This window comes from Bidens hawaiensis, unplaced genomic scaffold (assembly GCF_021521415.1).
Source record: "Bidens hawaiensis isolate Kalapana, Puna unplaced genomic scaffold, B.hawaiensis_p1.1 tig00048857_1, whole genome shotgun sequence".
Lineage (NCBI taxonomy): Eukaryota > Viridiplantae > Streptophyta > Magnoliopsida > Asterales > Asteraceae > Bidens > Bidens hawaiensis.
In genome coordinates, this window is record NW_027506093.1 from 81,499 (window position 1) to 102,087 (window position 20,589).

General features: G+C 39.0%; 1 long non-coding RNA gene across 1 annotated transcript; it reads right to left on the bottom strand.

Moving 5' to 3' along the window:
• Positions 1-16,952: 16,952 nt before the first annotated feature.
• On the bottom strand, positions 16,953-17,946 carry LOC143616681 (uncharacterized). The gene is made up of 3 exons (XR_013150703.1): positions 17,819-17,946; positions 17,187-17,488; positions 16,953-17,105 (listed from the first exon to the last, which is right to left on the bottom strand). It is a non-coding gene; the product is annotated as an uncharacterized LOC143616681 (long non-coding RNA).
• Between the last annotated feature and the right edge of the window lie 2,643 nt (positions 17,947-20,589).

Below are 20,589 nucleotides of genomic sequence, written 5' to 3' on the forward strand. Positions count from 1 at the left end.
AAAAAATGCGGTACATTGTAAAGAGCTTTCTGGGTTTATGTACCGACACGATCTGGTTAGGATGTGCTCTTTGGCATATTCAGGGGGTTCGGAATTTCCGTTAAGAAAGAAGTACATGTGAATTTCTTCAGTGACCTTCTGGATGGAAGATCATCTATTTGACATTTTGACCGGTTGACATTTTAGTCTTTGGATGGATAAGAGGAAAGCATGCGTGTGTAGATCTAACAGAGGTTTCCCCTGTAGTGGGTTTAGTGAGTAGTGGTTTCACGATCGGTCAAACTGCTTTATGCAAGGTGACTAAACATGAGAAGACGTGTCTTAACAACCAACATGTACTTATACCATTTGCATTTTACACTTTTGGTTTCGTCACATCTAAAGTTGTGAAATTTAGTACGTAAACTCTGTACTAGTTAGTTATCGACTGAATATTGTCTTCCACGGGATCATGCTTATAAGGTGTTGGAGATTATGGAAAGCCCAGAACGAGAAGGTTTTTGAAGCTAAAGATGTTAACGGCTGTGATATTATTGGAGACATCAAGTCCTTAGGTTTTTTATGGTTTAAATACAAATCCAATTGTAAATAGCTAGAGCTAGTGGTTAGAGTGGTGTAAATTTAAAGTGATATATGTAACATCTTAAAAAATATCATATTTACTTTTGGGTTAAAATCTTAATTTTGAAAATAGAATAACCCAAAAATAAATAAATAAATAAATAAATATGGTAAATAAATAATACATATGGATTTTATTAAGTTAGAAGGATTCATGTTAAAGAAATGTAGGAAAGAATTCCATCCCACATGGAAAGGAAGAAGAAAATGGAATTTCTTTCCATGAGTATAAATAAGGAAGATAAATTACATCCCACATGGAAAGTGAGATAAATTTGGAGGCTCTTTATATGAGATGGAGTTTCCATAGTAATATTCTTTTATGCATAGCATGCACCAAGTGGTCCTAGCGGAGGGTGCAGAGCACCCGACGCGCACGGGCACGAGCGATGCAATGGCGATGGCGAAGGCGATGTAACACCCCGACCAAAGGCGGATTATACATCGGGGCGCCACATATTGTTTCATTACTCGTGACACTATTGGGTGTCAATATTTAATAAATACATTCATTCGCGCACGCGCAAAGCAAACACAATATAAATCAACATAAATCAATATATTATAAATCAAAATATTCGAACAGCAATAACTTGTCTTGATACATTTTAATCTAGGTCCAAAAGTAAAAACGTCCTATGTGTCCACAAGCTCCAAAACAGCTACTGCAAACCTGAACATGTGTTAAAATAAACGTCAAACACTTGCGTGTTGGTGAGAAATCAAGTTTAATACAATACATAGATAACAATAAATCTGCGCGCAACATGTGTATGTCTGGGTTTCAACAAGGGTGTAATCAGATCGGGACCAACTCTAAGAGACAAGACTGCCAGTGCTCACAATTGAGCTCACAAACAAGACTAACTGTGCATGTGTAAATAAAAGAGAAAATCATAAACGATAGTTCTCCCGTGTTCATCTAATGGTACCATGAAAACTGCGGAATAGACCGACAAGACGGTTAATGATCCACACATACAAATAAACAGCCAAGTCTACGTCCTCAACACATGGGATACTGCGCGACTAAAGTTCATAAACAAGTTTAAGACTCTAAGTTTGTATGAACACATGAACATCCCAAAACATTAAAAATAAAAAGGGATTAGGTACGAGATTACTCACTTGATAAACGATGCGGTGTAAGATAAAGCAAGAACCAACTTTAAACAAGCACAAGTTAACCTATAAATAAGATTATTGTTTTAACGATCGGTTTTAAGTCTTGATTACAAGTTAGCATAATTAATAAGTAAATTATTATATATATATATTACCGGAAAAGCAGGGCAGATCAGGGAGGAAGACGGAGGCAGAGAGGGAGGCGGCAGAGAGAGCAAGGAGCAAGAGAGAATAAGAGAGATTAAGTGTTTTGTGTGTGTAGTGTTAGGAAAAAATAATACTATTATTTATAGAGAAACCCTAGGAGACATAAATCCAGAAAAAGGGAAAAAGATTCCAAGACAAACAGAACAAGACAAAACAAAAGATAACAAAAGATATCAAAAGATATGGCAGCTGCAGGGGGCAAGATAAAGCTGTCAGGGAACAGTAAAAAAGGCATGGGCGGTTCAGATAAAGGTACTGGTCAAGCATGGCAAAAGCAGATCTCAAAAGATAATGTCAGTCACTTTTTCTACCAACCAATGGGGTTGGTACGCATGCTGCGCCGAAAGTAACTATTCAGACATTAGATAGGTTAGGTCAACAGCTCAGAAGAAAAGACATTACAAAAGCAAACGGCTAGAATAAACAGAAGACTAGACTAAAGGGTCAAGCGCGAGAAGGCTGAGTGCGCGAGCGCGAAGGCTGGCACAACAAACCTTAGCGTGCTGCGGGAAGAATCACAAATCCTTAACGCGCTGCGTGAAGAACCTGGAATTCTAAGCGCATCGCGGGAAGAACATACATTCTTAGCGCATTGCGGGAAGAACATGCATTCTTAGCGCGCTGCGAGAAGAGTTCTCTTCACGCATCGCAGGAACAAGATGTCTTCACGCAGGCTTCCATGTAAGGAGTCTGGCGCGTGGAGCTGCAGACATCCTTAGGCGGGAAGAACCAAAGGACAAGCAAAGAGTTAGAAGAGAGGGAAACAAGGCGTAAGGGCGGGACGGCGACAAGAGGGAAAAGAAGGCGGAAAGAGAGAAGGAAGAGGGAGGGGACGGCGGAAAGAAAGAGAGAGAAAGAGGCGGGAAGGAAATATATATTATTATTATTAAAAATAAAATATAAGTATAAATAAATATTAAATCACAAAAGAAAGAGATCGGATAAGAGAAACGGGTACCTGGGTCGGGTCGGATCGGGTCAGATGTCACAGTCTCCCCTACTTTAAGAAATTTCGTCCCGAAATTTATCTCGAATTAGGTTGCGCAGAGAACAGGTGCGGGTACTTGATCTTCATTTGATCTTCCCTTTCCCATGTAAACTCGGCTCCGCGCTTGGACTCCCAGCGAACTTTCACGATAGGGATACGACTGCGCTTGGTTTGCTTAACCTCGCGATCCATAATCTCAACAGGCTTCTCAACGAAATGCATAGTTTCATCAACTTGAACTTCATCAAGTGGAATGTGAAGGTTCTCGTCAGCTAAACACTTCTTGAGATTGGATACATGGAACGTTGGATGCACATTACTGAGCGCGGGCGGCAGGTCAAGTCTGTAGGCAACTTTTCCCACACGCGCGAGAATCTTGAATGGACCAACATAACGAGGAGCAAGCTTACCTTTCTTCCCAAAGCGGACAACACCTTTCCAAGGCGACACTTTGAGGAGAACAAGATCACCAACTTGAAATTCGAGAGGCTTTCGCCTACGATCTGCGTAACTCTTCTGTCGGCTCCTGGCAGTCAGCAGATGATCACGGATCTTGGCGATTTTATCAGTTGTCTCTTGAACAAGTTCGGGTCCTGTGATTTGAGTTTCACCCACTTCGCTCCAACAAATCGGGGAGCGGCACTTACGACCGTAAAGTGCTTCAAATGGGGCCATACCAATACTGGAATGATAGCTGTTATTATAGGAGAACTCGATCAAAGGCAGGTGTGAATCCCAATTACCTCCAAAATCAAGAACACAAGATCGGAGCATATCCTCAAGAGTTTGAATAGTTCGTTCAGACTGTCCGTCAGTCTGAGGATGATATGTCGTACTCATGTCCAAGCGAGTTCCTAGCGCAAATTGGAGAGATTTCCAAAAGCGAGATATAAAACGGCCATCGCGATCGGATATGATGCTCAAAGGAGTACCATGGCGGCAGACAATTTCCTTGACATACAGCTGCGCGAGTTGCTCAACACGGTAGTTTTCACGAATGGGCAGAAAGTGAGCAGACTTAGTCAATCGATCCACTATTACCCAAATGCTATCATGTTTGCTTGCTGTCAAAGGTAACTTGGTAATAAAGTCCATCGCTACACATTCCCATTTCCACGTAGGAATTTCTGGTTGTTCGAGCAAACCAGATGGGCGTTGGTGTTCAGCTTTCACTTTAGAACAAGTCAGGCATTTAGCTACGAACACAGCAATATCCTTTTTCATACCGGGCCACCAATAAGTTATGCGCAAATCCTTGTACATCTTATCAGCGCCAGGATGAATAGAATACCGAGATTTGTGCGCTTCACTCAGGATATCAGCGCGAAGATTCTCATCAAAGGGAATCCAGATGCGATTAAGATAACAGAGAATTCCACTCAGATTAGGGACAAAGAGTGCTTCCGCGCCACACGCTAACTCGGCGCGAAGGTTACCATTACTGATGGATGCGCGCTGCGCGTCACGAATACGCGATTCAAGGTTGCTTTGAATCGGCGCGAAGTGAAGCTGCGTGCGCGGCAAAATACAGTTAAGCTGGCAGGGTTTTCGGCTGAGCGCATCGGCTACCACATTAGCCTTACCAGGATGATACCGGATCTCACAATCGTAATCGCTGATGAGTTCGTTCCATCGGCGTTGCCTCATGTTAAGTTCCTTTTGATCAAAGATATGCTGAAGGCTTTTATGGTCAGTGTAGAGGATACACTTAGTACCATAAAGGTAGTGTCTCCAGATCTTCAAGGCAAAAACAACTGCACCAAGTTCGAGGTCGTGAGTTGTATAATTCTTTTCATGAACCTTAAGTTGCCTTGATGCGTAAGCGATAACCTTGCCTCGTTGCATAAGAACACAACCGAGACCTTGGTTGGATGCATCGCAATACACGACAAAATCATCATTACCCTCAGGTAGCGCAAGAACAGGAGCTTCACACAACAAACGCTTGAGCGTTAGAAAGGCTTCTTCTTGCTTCGAGCCCCAAATATACGGTTTACCTTTGTGCGTTAGAGCTGTTAAAGGCAAAGCGATCTTTGAGAAGTTCGAAATAAATCGCCGGTAGTAACCAGCTAAGCCCAGAAAGGAACGGATCTCAGAAGGAGAGGATGGCGTAATCCAGTTCTTGATTGCTTCAATTTTGGATGGGTCGACATGAATACCCATCTTATTTACAACATGGCCAAGAAACTGTACTTCATCCGACCAAAATTCACACTTGGAAAGCTTAGCATAGAGTTGCTCAGCTCTAAGCTTTTGCAACACCAACCGAAGATGTTGCTCATGCTCGGCCTTGGTCTTAGAATACACCAGAACATCATCGATAAACACAATCACGAATTTATCCAAGAAAGGCCTACACACCCGATTCATTAGATCCATGAAAACAGCGGGTGCGTTGGTTAGACCGAAGGACATGACCAAGAATTCAAAATGGCCATAACGAGTTCGAAAAGCAGTCTTCGGAACATCTTCATCGCGGATGCGCAACTGGTGATAGCCAGAGCGGAGATCAATCTTCGAGAAACAAGAGGCACCTTGGAGTTGATCAAAGAGGTCGTCAATACGCGGTAAGGGATACCGGTTTTTAATGGTGAGTTTGTTCAACTCGCGGTAATCAATACACATGCGAAACGATCCATCTTTCTTTTTAACGAACAACACCGGAGCACCCCAGGGCGAAGAGCTAGGGCGAATGAATCCTTTAGCAGTTAACTCTTGAAGTTGGCTTGCCAATTCTTGCATCTCAGCGGGCGCAAGACGGTAAGGAGATTTAGCTACGGGTGAAGCACCAGGGACAAGATCAATACGAAACTCGACTTCACGAGCGGGAGGGATACCAGGAAGATCATCAGGAAAAACTTCAGGGAAATCACGCACAACAGGGATATCGCGAAGCTTCTTCTCTTCAGCAGGTTTGACCACATGGGCTAGAAATGCAATACACTTCTTCCGCATGAGTCTTTGGGCTTCGGCGCAAGACATAAGTTTAAGACCACTGGAGGGTTTTTCGCCGTAAATATGAAGATCACCATTTTCTCGAGGAATGCGAATCAACTTCTTGGCGCAATTAACTTCGGCGCGATTATGCGAGAGCCAGTCCATACCAATAATAACATCAAAGCTTCCAAGAGGCATGGGGATGAGGTCGATCAGAAAATCGTTTTCGTTAAGGTTAAGCGTACAATCTTTAATCACCGAGTTAATTAAAACAGTTTCACCGTTAGCCAATTCAACTGAAAAATCTTCTTTAAAATCGTTGCGCGGTCGCGCAAGCTTCTGCTCGAAGGCGCGAGAGATAAAACTTCGATCGGCGCCAGTATCAAAAAGTACAGAAGCATAAAATCCGTTAAGCAAAAATGTACCATTAACTACGTCATTATTCGCTTGCGCTTGGTGCGCGGTTATGTTAAAAGCTCGTCCACGCGTCACTTGGTTTGAAATCTGGTTCACCGGATTCGCTTGTGTGATTTGCACTTGTAGTCTCGGGCACGCGTTCCGGAAATGACTGGGATCACCGCAGTTAAAGCACGATCTGGGTCGTGGGTTTTGGTAGATTGATTGTGGGTTCTGCGGGTAGACTGGTGGTGTTGGCGCAATTGGATTGGCGGGAAGGACTCTACAGTTCTCAGCAGTGTGACCAGTACGGCCACATCGGTTACAAAGTCGACACGGGGTTTGGGTTGGGTGGTGAAATCTACAGGTTGGGCAAAAGGGATGGTTTCCTGTGTAAGGTTTCTTAGTTGGCGGGGCAGGGAGTGCTGGATTGGTTAGGGCATAGTTGTGAACTACAAGGGGAGTTGGGTAAGCTGACAGAGGGTTAGGCGCGTAAACTGGGGGTTGGTATGCGGGTTGCTGGACAATGGGCGGGTTGGTAAGCGCATAGGCCTTGCGCCTGCGCTTGAGGTTGTTACGGTTTGAGGGTTCAGGTTTGGTTTCTGTTGGTTCAGGGACAGTCTTGGTGAGTTTGGTCTTTTCTGTTCCCCGCAGGAACAGGGTTCCTGCTCTGACATGGTTGTCGCTGAGCACAGCGGCCAATTCGATGGCGTCAGAGAGGGTAACTGGGTTTCTGGCCCATACAGAATCTTGAATTTCCATGGGGAGACCCCCAAGGAATTTCTCTATGGCTCGGCGGGAAGGGGTAACAAGGTGAGGGACAAGCAGGCTTAGTTCATGGAAGCGCGTCGCGTACTCGCGCGCTTCTCCGCTGTATTGCTTCAAGTTCCAGAATTCTTCCTCCAGGCGCTTAACTTCGTTGGGAGGGCAGAATTCTCGCGTAAGAATTTCCTTGAATTCCTCCCATGTCATGCTAGAAGCAGCCTCTGCGCCACGCGCATGAGCTACTCCATTCCACCATGTAAGCGCTCTGGATTCCAGGACACTGGAAGCATATAGGGTTCGTCTGTCTGAGGGGCATTGGGTATGGAGGAAAGTGTTTTCAATCTTTTCGAGCCATTGGAGCATCACGGTGGCTCCTTCAAGACCTGTGAACTTTGGAGGGTTACCCGCGTTAAAGGACTTAATGTTGTAACTGGAGGTATTGTTTTGGCTCAAGGCTTGGGCTATCACGGCGGCCATTTCCTGGGAACGTTGCTGTCTACGCATGCGCGAGGCTTCTCTTCTCTGAAATCGGCGAGATAGCGGAGGCATTCTATAAAAGTTTTAATTTTAGTTAATATCTTGGTTTTATCGCAAAGTATAACTTTATAAAGCTTGGTTTCGCAGAGTTAGATACTATCAAAAGTTAAAGTAAAATAAATGACTTTAAATGCAGTCTTAATAAAGGTAACAAATTCGAATCAAAAATCGACAATTCATGTATCACCATGACTTTCCGAATTCCCAATTTAAAATATACGAGCAAACGAGTATTGGAGATTGACGATTCATGTATCACCATGACTTTTCAATCCTCAATATAAAATATACAAGAAAATGAGTATTGGAGGTTGACAATTCATGTATCACCATGACTTTTCAAGTCTCCAACCTCAGAACATAATCGTAAATGGAAATTGAAAATCAACTATTCATGTATCACCATGACTTTTCGGATTTTCAAATCCAACAAACGAATATGTAAGTAAAATCAATAAAAATCGAAATTCAACAAAAATCGAAATATCGCGAAATAAAACATAAAATCATATACTGCGCAAGTGCGAGCATATTCATAAATAACGAGTAATTAACAATAAGCGTGCAAACATGAGATTTCTCTCATGCGCGAGAAGGGACTCTTAGGTATTCTAGGCCGTTACGTCTAACCACCTATCCTAAAGTCAACGAGCTCTGATACCAATCTGTAACACCCCGACCAAAGGCGGATTATACATCGGGGCGCCACATATTGTTTCATTACTCGTGACACTATTGGGTGTCAATATTTAATAAATACATTCATTCGCGCACGCGCAAAGCAAACACAATATAAATCAACATAAATCAATATATTATAAATCAAAATATTCGAACAGCAATAACTTGTCTTGATACATTTTAATCTAGGTCCAAAAGTAAAAACGTCCTATGTGTCCACAAGCTCCAAAACAGCTACTGCAAACCTGAACATGTGTTAAAATAAACGTCAAACACTTGCGTGTTGGTGAGAAATCAAGTTTAATACAATACATAGATAACAATAAATCTGCGCGCAACATGTGTATGTCTGGGTTTCAACAAGGGTGTAATCAGATCGGGACCAACTCTAAGAGACAAGACTGCCAGTGCTCACAATTGAGCTCACAAACAAGACTAACTGTGCATGTGTAAATAAAAGAGAAAATCATAAACGATAGTTCTCCCGTGTTCATCTAATGGTACCATGAAAACTGCGGAATAGACCGACAAGACGGTTAATGATCCACACATACAAATAAACAGCCAAGTCTACGTCCTCAACACATGGGATACTGCGCGACTAAAGTTCATAAACAAGTTTAAGACTCTAAGTTTGTATGAACACATGAACATCCCAAAACATTAAAAATAAAAAGGGATTAGGTACGAGATTACTCACTTGATAAACGATGCGGTGTAAGATAAAGCAAGAACCAACTTTAAACAAGCACAAGTTAACCTATAAATAAGATTATTGTTTTAACGATCGGTTTTAAGTCTTGATTACAAGTTAGCATAATTAATAAGTAAATTATTATATATATATATTACCGGAAAAGCAGGGCAGATCAGGGAGGAAGACGGAGGCAGAGAGGGAGGCGGCAGAGAGAGCAAGGAGCAAGAGAGAATAAGAGAGATTAAGTGTTTTGTGTGTGTAGTGTTAGGAAAAAATAATACTATTATTATAGAGAAACCCTAGGAGACATAAATCCAGAAAAAGGGGAAAAGATTTCAAGACAAACAGAACAAGACAAAACAAAAGATAACAAAAGATATCAAAAGATATGGCAGCTGCAGGGGGCAAGATAAAGCTGTCAGGGAACAGTAAAAAAGGCATGGGCGGTTCAGATAAAGGTACTGGTCAAGCATGGCAAAAGCAGATCTCAAAAGATAATGTCAGTCACTTTTTCTACCAACCAATGGGGTTGGTACGCATGCTGCGCCGAAAGTAACTATTCAGACATTAGATAGGTTAGGTCAACAGCTCAGAAGAAAAGACATTACAAAAGCAAACGGCTAGAATAAACAGAAGACTAGACTAAAGGGTCAAGCGCGAGAAGGCTGAGTGCGCGAGCGCGAAGGCTGGCACAACAAACCTTAGCGTGCTGCGGGAAGAATCACAAATCCTTAGCGCGCTGCGTGAAGAACCTGGAATTCTAAGCGCATCGCGGGAAGAACATACATTCTTAGCGCATTGCGGGAAGAACATGCATTCTTAGCGCGCTGCGAGAAGAGTTCTCTTCACGCATCGCAGGAACAAGATGTCTTCACGCAGGCTTCCATGTAAGGAGTCTGGCGCGTGGAGCTGCAGACATCCTTAGGCGGGAAGAACCAAAGGACAAGCAAAGAGTTAGAAGAGAGGGAAACAAGGCGTAAGGGCGGGACGGCGACAAGAGGGAAAAGAAGGCGGAAAGAGAGAAGGAAGAGGGAGGGGACGGCGGAAAGAAAGAGAGAGAAAGAGGCGGGAAGGAAATATATATTATTATTATTAAAAATAAAATATAAGTATAAATAAATATTAAATCACAAAAGAAAGAGATCGGATAAGAGAAACGGGTACCTGGGTCGGGTCGGATCGGGTCAGATGTCACAGGCGAAGAGCGTTGGGAGCCGCCATATTGTTTTTTGAAAAGTGGAAGCGAGGCCAGGAAGTGACAAGATATAAAAGTACAAGGACTAAAGTGAAAATTCTTGGTTTCAAGACCCATCGCGATACGCGATGGATCAACAGAATAACCCATCGCTGTCACACCTCCATCTTAGGGCCTAGGCGTGTGACCGATAGTTGATACTTGTTTTGATAATACATCAGAGTTTTAGCGGAAGTCTTTAGTTTATAATAAATATTAATTTATATTTTGAAACGTTAGTTTATTTGTAAAATCTAATAAAAAATTTGATTTAGTAGAAAGCTTCTCGAATAATAAAAATTCGAGAGTTTGATTTATAAACCCTTGTTTGATTTATAAAACTTGTTTAAATATTGTTTACAGTATTTTAATATTTAAAAACTGAGCCATCTCAACCTTGCGAGCAACTATCTTCTTGGATGACTATAATTCCTTGCTACCTGTGCTAACTTTAATTCCTGAAACATTAGGGGAAAAATATGTAACATCCTACCTTTGGTAATAATAATAGTATAAATTTCGTCTATTTTATAGTGGGTCGTTATCGGTTTAGATAACAAGAATTTGAGTTGGGCTAGTGTTGGGGTAAAAGGATATGGGTTATGGACTTGGGTATGAAAGAAAGAAGGAAAGACCATGGGCTAAGCCCATGATCCATGAATATATAAACCTTTAATACCCAATTTTCATTCATTTACACATATTCCATACACCTCTCAAACACACACTTAAGCTCTCTCTCTCTCTAGCCGAAATATATAAGAAGAAACCGATCTCGATCCAAGGTAATGATAGTATGATATTGTTTGAGCTTAAATCCATAGGATATGGTCACGAAACGACGAGCCGACACCGTTAAACTGTTTAAGTCACGAGATCCGGGTGGAATCGGGTATAAACCGAACCTATGATGAGCTTAGGGGGCACCCTAGCTCAGATATGGATCGAACGGGACGAAAAACGGTGAAGAACGAGTTAAAACTCGTTTTTCCGACGTGTTCGCGGTTTTCCGGCGGCGGCGCCGGAAAAGTTAATACGAGGATGTCAGGGAATGTTCTGACATTCCCTGACCTAACCCTAGTTCGCTATGGGAACTTAATGAATTGAAGGGTGATTCGTTAGTTAATTCGCATAAGGGAGCACGACGAACTAGCCTTAGTTCGTCTCTGATTCGTTAGGGGAAAGGGGTAACGAATTACCTTTGATTCGCTATGATCAGTTCATATAAGGATCAGTTCTTTAAGGTCCAATTCGCTATATGGACCAGTTCGTGAAAGGGTCCAATTCGTCATAAGGGCCAGTTCGTTATAAAGTTTGATTCGTTACAAGCCGGATTCGTTATAATAGTTAATTCGCTATGAACTCCCATTCGTTAAGGACTGAATAACGAATCAGAAGTTTAATAAATGACAGAACAGTCCCTGGACTTAGAAAAAGAATGATTTAATTGCAAAGAAGCCCTTGAACATTTTAAGTTAGCAAATTTATAATGATTCAAAATCTTAATGGAAAATGTGTTAAGACAGTTAATGAAAATATAATTTTTCATTAACCCCAGCCAGGGGCTCTGCCCCTTGGACCCCACTAGGGGCTGCCGCCGCTAGAACCCCGCTGCCAGGGGCACTGCCCCCGGACCCCCGTTCGTTGAGGGTAACAATTAAACTAGAAAGGCGATATGTGTAGTGATAGTTTACTGAAACATATAATTATTATACAGTTAGTCGTGCATAGCTCAAGAAGTGAATAACCGTAAACGGTGAACGCAACCGCATTGAGGTGAGTTTCTAGCCCCACTTCCTTGTTATGTTTTCGGGGCTGTGTGCATACTCGATGTGATAGTTAACACACTTACCATAAGTGGTAAGCGTATGCCTTGTATGATTTATGTATGATGATTGCTTGACGGTGCGTGAACGATCTTCGGATATTGCATGTACCGTCAGGTGGTAGCTAAAGATGTGATTGCCATGTATAATGTAAGATAAGATGCATGTATGAATATATATGATGTATGCATAATGTACGTACGACATGTTAATGGTACGTGAACGCTCTTCGGAGATTGCACGTATTGTCAGGAAAAGTATTTAAGAACATGTATAGTATGAAGCTATGGAAGAAAGGGTACTGGACCCTAATAATATCCGAGGATGAAGGGTACCAGACCCTAATAATATCCGAGGATGAAGGGTACCGGACCCTAATAATATCCGAGGATGAAGGGTGACCGAACCCTAATAATATCCGAGGATGGAGGGTACCGGACCCTAATAATATCCGAGGTATGTAGGGTGAAACGCCTTTTATAATGTATGGTTAGATATGAATGTGTATAGACGAATGCTGAACATGATATGCATGTAATGCGTACCTTCGGGAACGTATATGTGTATGAAAAGTAAGTTATGTGATTAACTAGAACTCACTCAGCGTAGCTGACTTTTAGTATGCACGCAGGTAAATAGGTTGAGGCAGCTCGCGTGACTGAAGACACATGGCATGGAATCGAAGTACTGGCATCTCGGAGAAATGTTGTGATGTTTAAAAGACTATGTTTTGTTTTAATCGACTACGAATGTTTTATAAGACATGATTTGATGGTTGTGTAAAATGTTATGGTTGAAGTTTTATTATTCCACGAAAGTTTTTATTAACTCTGATATTTAGAACTGCGTTTATGAGTAAATCCAACGTGCAAAGTAGGGCTACCGGTAACGGGGTCTTACAAAATACGTCAGCGATATGCTGGTGGATCGTTGACTCAAAAAACATTTTTATAAATCTTTCTTTGACTGACAAGATAGTTTTCATGAAACAACCTCAGCAGAAACGTCTCTTATTTATGGGATTGTGCCACTGCCATTCACACACAATTACGGTTCTCCAGGAACTGACGCCCATTGGGAACTGATGCCCATTGAAGAACTTTTATTATGACCTCTAATCTTCGGTCACGTAGCCTTGACTGATAGACTAGATTGATTATGTTTGGATCCAGACACATGTGTACTCGGTCTGAGTTGCTTTTATTTTCTATCTTGTATTTTAATAGGGATCACGTAATCCCATAAATCTTTATTTGACTGTCTTTGTTAAGATAAACAACCCGTTTATCTTGATTGAAAAAGGTTTAATGTATTCACCTGTGACTGTCTGTTCTGAATGATGTGGTGATCTCGTTTGAAAACCTTTGTGAATGATTGAATTATTGATTGATTTATTGAATGGTTAACCTATAATAAAATAGGTTTATGTAAATACCCGAATAGTCTCTTAATCCGGCTACAGACCTTTAGTCTGGTTTTGATAGCTTAAACCTTGATTTGAATGATGTAAGGCCTTGTTCCCGGTGCCTCACTTTAACGTTGGATTTACTCATAACACGGTTCTAAATATTAGAGTCAATTAAAAACTTTCGTGGAAACGTTAACTTTAATAATTCGGTACAAAACATTAACCTCTTCTTTTAAACCATAACATAAAACATTACATTTAAAACATCATTTCTTTCATCTTCAGATGTCAGCCGTTCAATCCATGCCACATGCCATCCTCATGCTAACTCTTCAGCCTGATCACCTGCGTGCATACTAAAAGTAAGCTACACTGAGTGAGTTCTAGTTAATCATGCGACATACAACACATACGTATATCATACATACATACATATCCGAAGATACGTACCCATACTTAATCAATTACCCTACTACCATACATACCACTACAACAAAAAAGGCTTTTTAGTACGCACAAAAACGTCATATAATGCTATTTTATAGGACCTTTCACTTTATAGGACCAACGAGAAAAGCGTTTCATGTAAAGGGGTCGTAATAAGTCTCGGAACTCAAAAAGCGTGTAAGGCCCCTTTACCGGTAGCCCTACTTTGGTGTTGGATTTACTCATAAACGCAGTTCTAAAATCAGAGTTAATTAAAAACTTTACGCGGAATATAAAACTTTCATAAAACATTACATATCAAATCATAAACATGTCTTAAAACATTCTTCTTGTCTTTCGAAATTAAAACATAACTTATAAAACATAAAAGGTTCTGATACCAGGTTTTTATTCTTCTGCCATGTGTACCGCTCACGCCAGTTATCGCATCCTACTCACCTGCGTGCATACTAAAAGTCAGCTACGCTGAGTGAGTTCTATTTAATCATACATCATACAATACATTCACTTACCTTCAATCATGCATCCGAAGATACATAATAATTACTCTACTAATTTGCTTTTATTTCATACATACATACATACATACATACATACTTTATTACTTTTATACTTTATATTTACTGTCCATTCTATCTCAGATATTATTAGGGTCTGATCCTTTCCTTTTCTATCTCAGATATTATTAGGGTCTGATCCCTCTTTCCTTTGTCTATCTTAGATATTATTAGGGTCTGATCCCTTTCTTGTCTATCTCATATATTATTAGGGTCTGATCCCTTTTCACTTCTCTATCTCAGATATTATTACGGGTCTGATCCCGTCTTCTCTATCTCAGATATTATTAGGGTCTGATCCCTCTTTCTTCTTCTTCGTTCATACTATCTTTACATACTCGTACATATACTTTCTTTAATCATTTTTACATACTCATGTATCGTTCATATATTTATATCATACACATTCATCTTTCATATACATACCTCCCTTGTCAATACGTGCAATATCCGAAGATCGTTCACGTATCGACAAGCTTTCATTCACAATCATAACATAATATCTATCACATTAATCATACATGGCATACACTTACCATTTAAGGTAAGTGTATTAACTATCACATCGAGTATGCACACAGCCCCGAAAACATAACAAGGAAATGGGGCTAGAAACTCACCTGAAGTCGGTTACGTTCACCGTTTATGGTAATCCCTTTCTTGAGCTGTGCACGGCTAACTGTATAATATGTACATGTATCAATTAACTATTGCTACTCATATCGTATCTATATCTTTATATAACTCACAACGAACGGGGGTCCGGGGGCAGCGCCCCTGGCAGTGGGGTCCAAGGGGCAGAGCCCCTGGCTGGGGTTAAACTGTCTTAACACATTTTTCACTAGGATTTTCATTCATTTCTCAGCGAACTTAACTTTTTGCGAACTTAATATTAAGCGAATTTAACATTAGCGAACTTGCTGTTCAGCGAAGTTAACATTGGCGAACTTACTGTTCAGCGAAGTTAACATTGGCGAACTTACTGTTCAGCGAAATTAACATTGGCGAACTTGGTAACATGCGAACTTATACCTCAGCGAACTTATGTACTCGGCGAAGTTCATACAGTGGCGAACTTAGCTTGCAGGCGAAGTTGCTCAGCAGTGGTTACTGTTCGCTCTAAAACCCCTTAATCATAATCGTTTCATCGCGAAATCTTTGAATGCGATTTTAACCAAAACCGTAAACGTTCTCATGTTCATTTCCGGATAAAACTTGACCCGTAACAGCATAAAGCATGAAACTTTAAGGCTTAAACGTTTAATAATAGATCTAGGGTTCATTTTACACGAGCCGCACATGGTTGCAGGTCTGACGAGTTCGTTTTAGCATCAAGTTCGCAACTTTACGTTTCATGTATATCCGATCTATACTCGTTCTAAGTTTCAAGACTAAACGTTTATAAAATGTAAGCTTTAAGGTAAAAGACATACCTTTACGGGTTCATTTGATCTTCGTTAGCTTGTCTAGGAACTCTAGATCTTGTATAAAACTCGAATAACAAAGATCTAATCACAACTAACGTTCACTCGCTCTCGTATCTCGCATGTCTTTCTCTCTCGGCCGTATATGGTGTAGTGTATGTGTGTGTTTTTGAGTGTGTAGAGATTTATGAAAGATGGAAATGATAGTTAGGGTTTTAGGATGGTTTAAGGGGTATTTATATCCCTAAAAGCCCATGGACCTAAGGCCCATTACCCTTTTAATCCATCTTAATTAATCCAAATCTATGATTCTTTATTAAACACCAGCTAGTATTATTTAACGCTTGACAACTTAACCAAATCTTCCTTTATTTAATATTATAATATTTCTGGATGTTACAAAGCGTCCTGATATCCTAAATAAGATTATGAAACCAATTTTATGGTTGCATAAAATATCCATTAACAACCCAAAAAGCGTCCCAATAAAAACATATTATGACACTTTTACAATGTTTTAACATGTGCTTACCTACTTTTAATTTTTTGATACACATACAAGCGTCCTTAAAGATTAATTTATAAGACTATTATGATGTAACATTATAGGTACTTTAGTACCAAGAAAAAAGTCCCGATATCCCAAATAAGATTATGAAACCAATTTTATGGTCTCATAATATATTCATTAAAAACCCAAAAAGCGTCCCAATAAAAACATATTAGGATACTTTTACAATGTTTTGACATGTGCTTACATAATTGTAAACTTTTGACACACATATAAGTGTCCTTAAAAAATTAATTTATAGGACCCTTATGATGGATCATTATAGTACCAAGAAAAGAGTCCTAATATCCCAAACAAGATTATGAAACTAAATTTTATGGTCGCATAATATGTCTACGAACAACTTAAACAACGTCCTAAAAAAACATGTGATGACACTTTTACAATGTTTTAACGTTTAATATGACAAAAATTCGAAGTCCTAACAAATCATATTATAAAAACCTTTTTTAAAGGTCCACACACACACAATTTTACGATACATTTATGGACATCTAAATATTGAAAGAAATAAAACTTCATTATTTAAATAAGTTTGTTTATAACGAAACACTAAACATAAATAAGTTATAACATTATCCAACATAAACTCTTGTAACATTCAACAAAAAAATTAAAAGTAATAAAAGAAGCAAGCACCATTAAATCCCGAGTCATCATGCGTCCTCAATCCTCACGGACTACCTACAAATAAACCATTCATGTGTAAGCATTAAGTTCCATGTTATTAAAATTATTCGTATCACAAGTTTAACAAATACATACCGAGATGAATGGACAAGGCCATGCGATGGATGCACCAATACAATCTTGAATTGTTGAAAATAACCCATATGGTCTCACCAATATTTCATCTATTTTTATTGGTAGTTGAACATTTACCTCACACCATTTTGATCCAATCTCTGTACCACCAACTAGCTCATTTGGGTCCAGGCTCTTCGCCCGTCCTCTTGCTACAAGCTCAGTAGGGTTTAGAATGCTTTTGAGGATTCATCTCCGACCTAGATTTTAGTTTTCAAAAAACAGTTATATATTAAACTCGAGTCATTATAGTGCAAAAATCACTTTACAAAAAAGAAGGTTTTACAATAGCAGGCTAACATTTTATAGAAAAAATAATATGAAAAAAAACATCAATAGACATTGTTGTTTTCTAGTGTAGCCCAATGTAACCGTTATTTAATCACCAACTTACAATCAATTCTCTGATGAGCCTACAAGCTAAAGATTTACCTCTATTTCGCAGCTTCTCAATATCCTAAGTCTAACAAAGTATCCAAATTACATACTAATCCTCTTTTTGACCATGTACTTTGTGCAAAATATAGTGATGTGCCTATTGTTTATAACATATTTCTGATGAAGTATAAAAGATAACATACAAAATATGGAACACTAAAGATTTATATAGAAAAATGCCCGCAAACATGGAGGTCCACTTGTTACAATGGGGAAAGATGACGATGTAACAGGTGGAACACTAGAACCATCCTCCGACCCTTTCATATCGGACACCTGGGCTTCTAACTGGACCACGGTACTAGTAGGTTCTTCACATTTAGACTTCAGTTGGATGTTTTCTCTACAACATGCTTAACGACTTGGTATTACACCCCAAACATCATAACCACAGATACCTAGACCAGACTGCATCACCATTTCGATCTTTACCCATTACCTTAGAAAAAACATCATATGGTCTAGGATTATCGGTCGAACCCTCGGGAAGATTAGAACTAAGTTGTTGCATTTGTGCCTGTATTAAATATAATAACAAAAATAAGATATGTATTTTTATCACCATAAAGAACACATAGAAAAGATATGTATATGAATATATAAGCATATTACTTACAATTGCATTTGCAGCATCCTCATTTTTTGTAGTTCCATTTTTGGAGAAGCTTGCACGAAAAATTTCCATTCGACTTGGATCATGTCCCATAGATGTCTGTTTGAACAAAAATAAAATGAGTATTAACAACGGATATCGATATGCTACATTAACAATTGCACCATCTTATACAATCACCTTTAGCTCTTCACGGACTCGAGCATAACTTTTTTACCCGTTACTTGCTCCATCTTCTTCTTTGCCCGATTCGCCTTGTTTTTTTCACTTACCGTCTTCAGTAAGAAAGTGAAATATCAGAATGGAAAATAAACTAATGTTATTTGTAGTGGAAGGCGATTTCGCACCTTAGACTTTTCTTTATTCCAATACTTCACTAGTCTCCTCCATTGTTTTTTTAGCACTTGTTTTGGCCTAGAACTTATGTGTTCCTGAAGTGACTAAGACGGATCATGGTATAGTTCTTTAACTCTTGCCCTCCAGTTCTTCATCTTCTGCCCAAATGATTTCAATATCCAGCCGCATCTGCATCTTCTGGAATATCAAATTTTGTCTACAAATGGAACAAGTCACATGAGTAAACAAATAATTTAGTCATTAACATATAGATTTTTAATTATGTACCTTTAGGAGTTTAAGCAACACTTGTTTTTTAGTGCCCTTAATCTTATTCCATGGTTTATAAATCGGATCGGACAATACTTTCCACTCCTTGAAAGAGTTCCCATGAAATGAGTTAGTTGACTACTTTTGTCATTAATAGGTTGTCCATGTGCATTAACTAAAATAGGAATTCTATCCCCTTTTTCTTGGGCCCAAAATTTTGGCAAACGGGTTGGTCCTCTCACTCTTTTACGTACATTCCGAACTACAAAAAGTAAACATAATTTACAATGTACATGTATACATTAAAAATACTAAATAAATTGAAACACGAACTGCAGGGGCAGTTTGGGTAGTAAAGGACTAAAATGGTTGAAGTTTAATGGACTTTCTCTATATTTGTTGATGAATACCAAATTAAACTCGAAGGGTATTTTCTTTTTATTATATGTTCGTTTGTGTTATTTTTTGTTCATCTAGAAAGTTAACAAACGAACATGAACAAGTTCATTTCCTTAACGGATGAACACGAACATGAAAACATCTTCAAGTTGCATCTGTAAGTTGAACTGTTAGAGAATAAACACAAAGAAAACATATTATCCGAATTTTTTATAGTACTTTTTTTGAGATTTTTGTAGCAGCTTCTTCTTGATAAACTTGCTCCACATCATCATCAAAATCAAAGTCAGATTCAGGCATATACTCTACATCTTTCTCGCAGGTATCCATTGGTTTGTTTTACTTTTTCTTTGTCTTGTCACTCTCTCCTAGACTTGTCACAGACTTAACAATATTTTTCAATCCCATAGCTTGTAATTTTTGTTGGTTCTCCTGAACCCTTAACATTCTACTCTTTTCATAATCATTCATATGCCTTGTGGAGCTTTGGCCTTGCATATCTTCAGGTCTGCAATAAATACGAATTATTAGCCACCAGCTTAAATTGTTGGGAAATCACAGCAACAATCTAACACCTAAATTGTAAGAATCTTCTTCGGGCATTTCATCAAACAATACATATGCACTATCCACATCACAAGATTTTCCAAATTCCCCAAGCCCCCATCACATTCCCATAAACCTGATCTACAGGTTTCAAACACACTAAAAAAACCAACTGATAGGCCCAAACACACCAAAAAAATCATATATGCATCTCGCAATAAATCATTAATGATAAAAAAAAAGGTAAACCAATTAAAAAATGATATCTAAGATACACTACAATATAGAGGTAGAAGCATATAAGAAATTTTATTCAAGACTTGATCTTCTAAGATGGACAATGTTCATCTTCATCATTGTGAAATTAAACATACAAAAACTGATTAGCCATAATTTATAAAATCTCATAGAACCTAAAAACAATGAGTGAACCTTGGGCTAAAATCAGAACTTTTGATTAGGAGCTACATCTTTTAATATGTACAAACATACACAATCGTAGGTGAACTACCTCAAGATAACAATTTGAATCTCACTAGTATATAAACCCTAATATATTCATGTTAATTAATCTGTTAAAAGATTATTTGGCAAGAAACAATAAAGAAACATCAATTATTAAGCAAAACAACAATTAAAATCCTTATCGATTTCAACAGATGAAACTACACAAAAAAGTCCTAGTTGAAAAAAGAAATTATCTTTTACACAAATCTAAAATTCATGTTAAATAACACTATCATTTTAACATATTGTAGTATA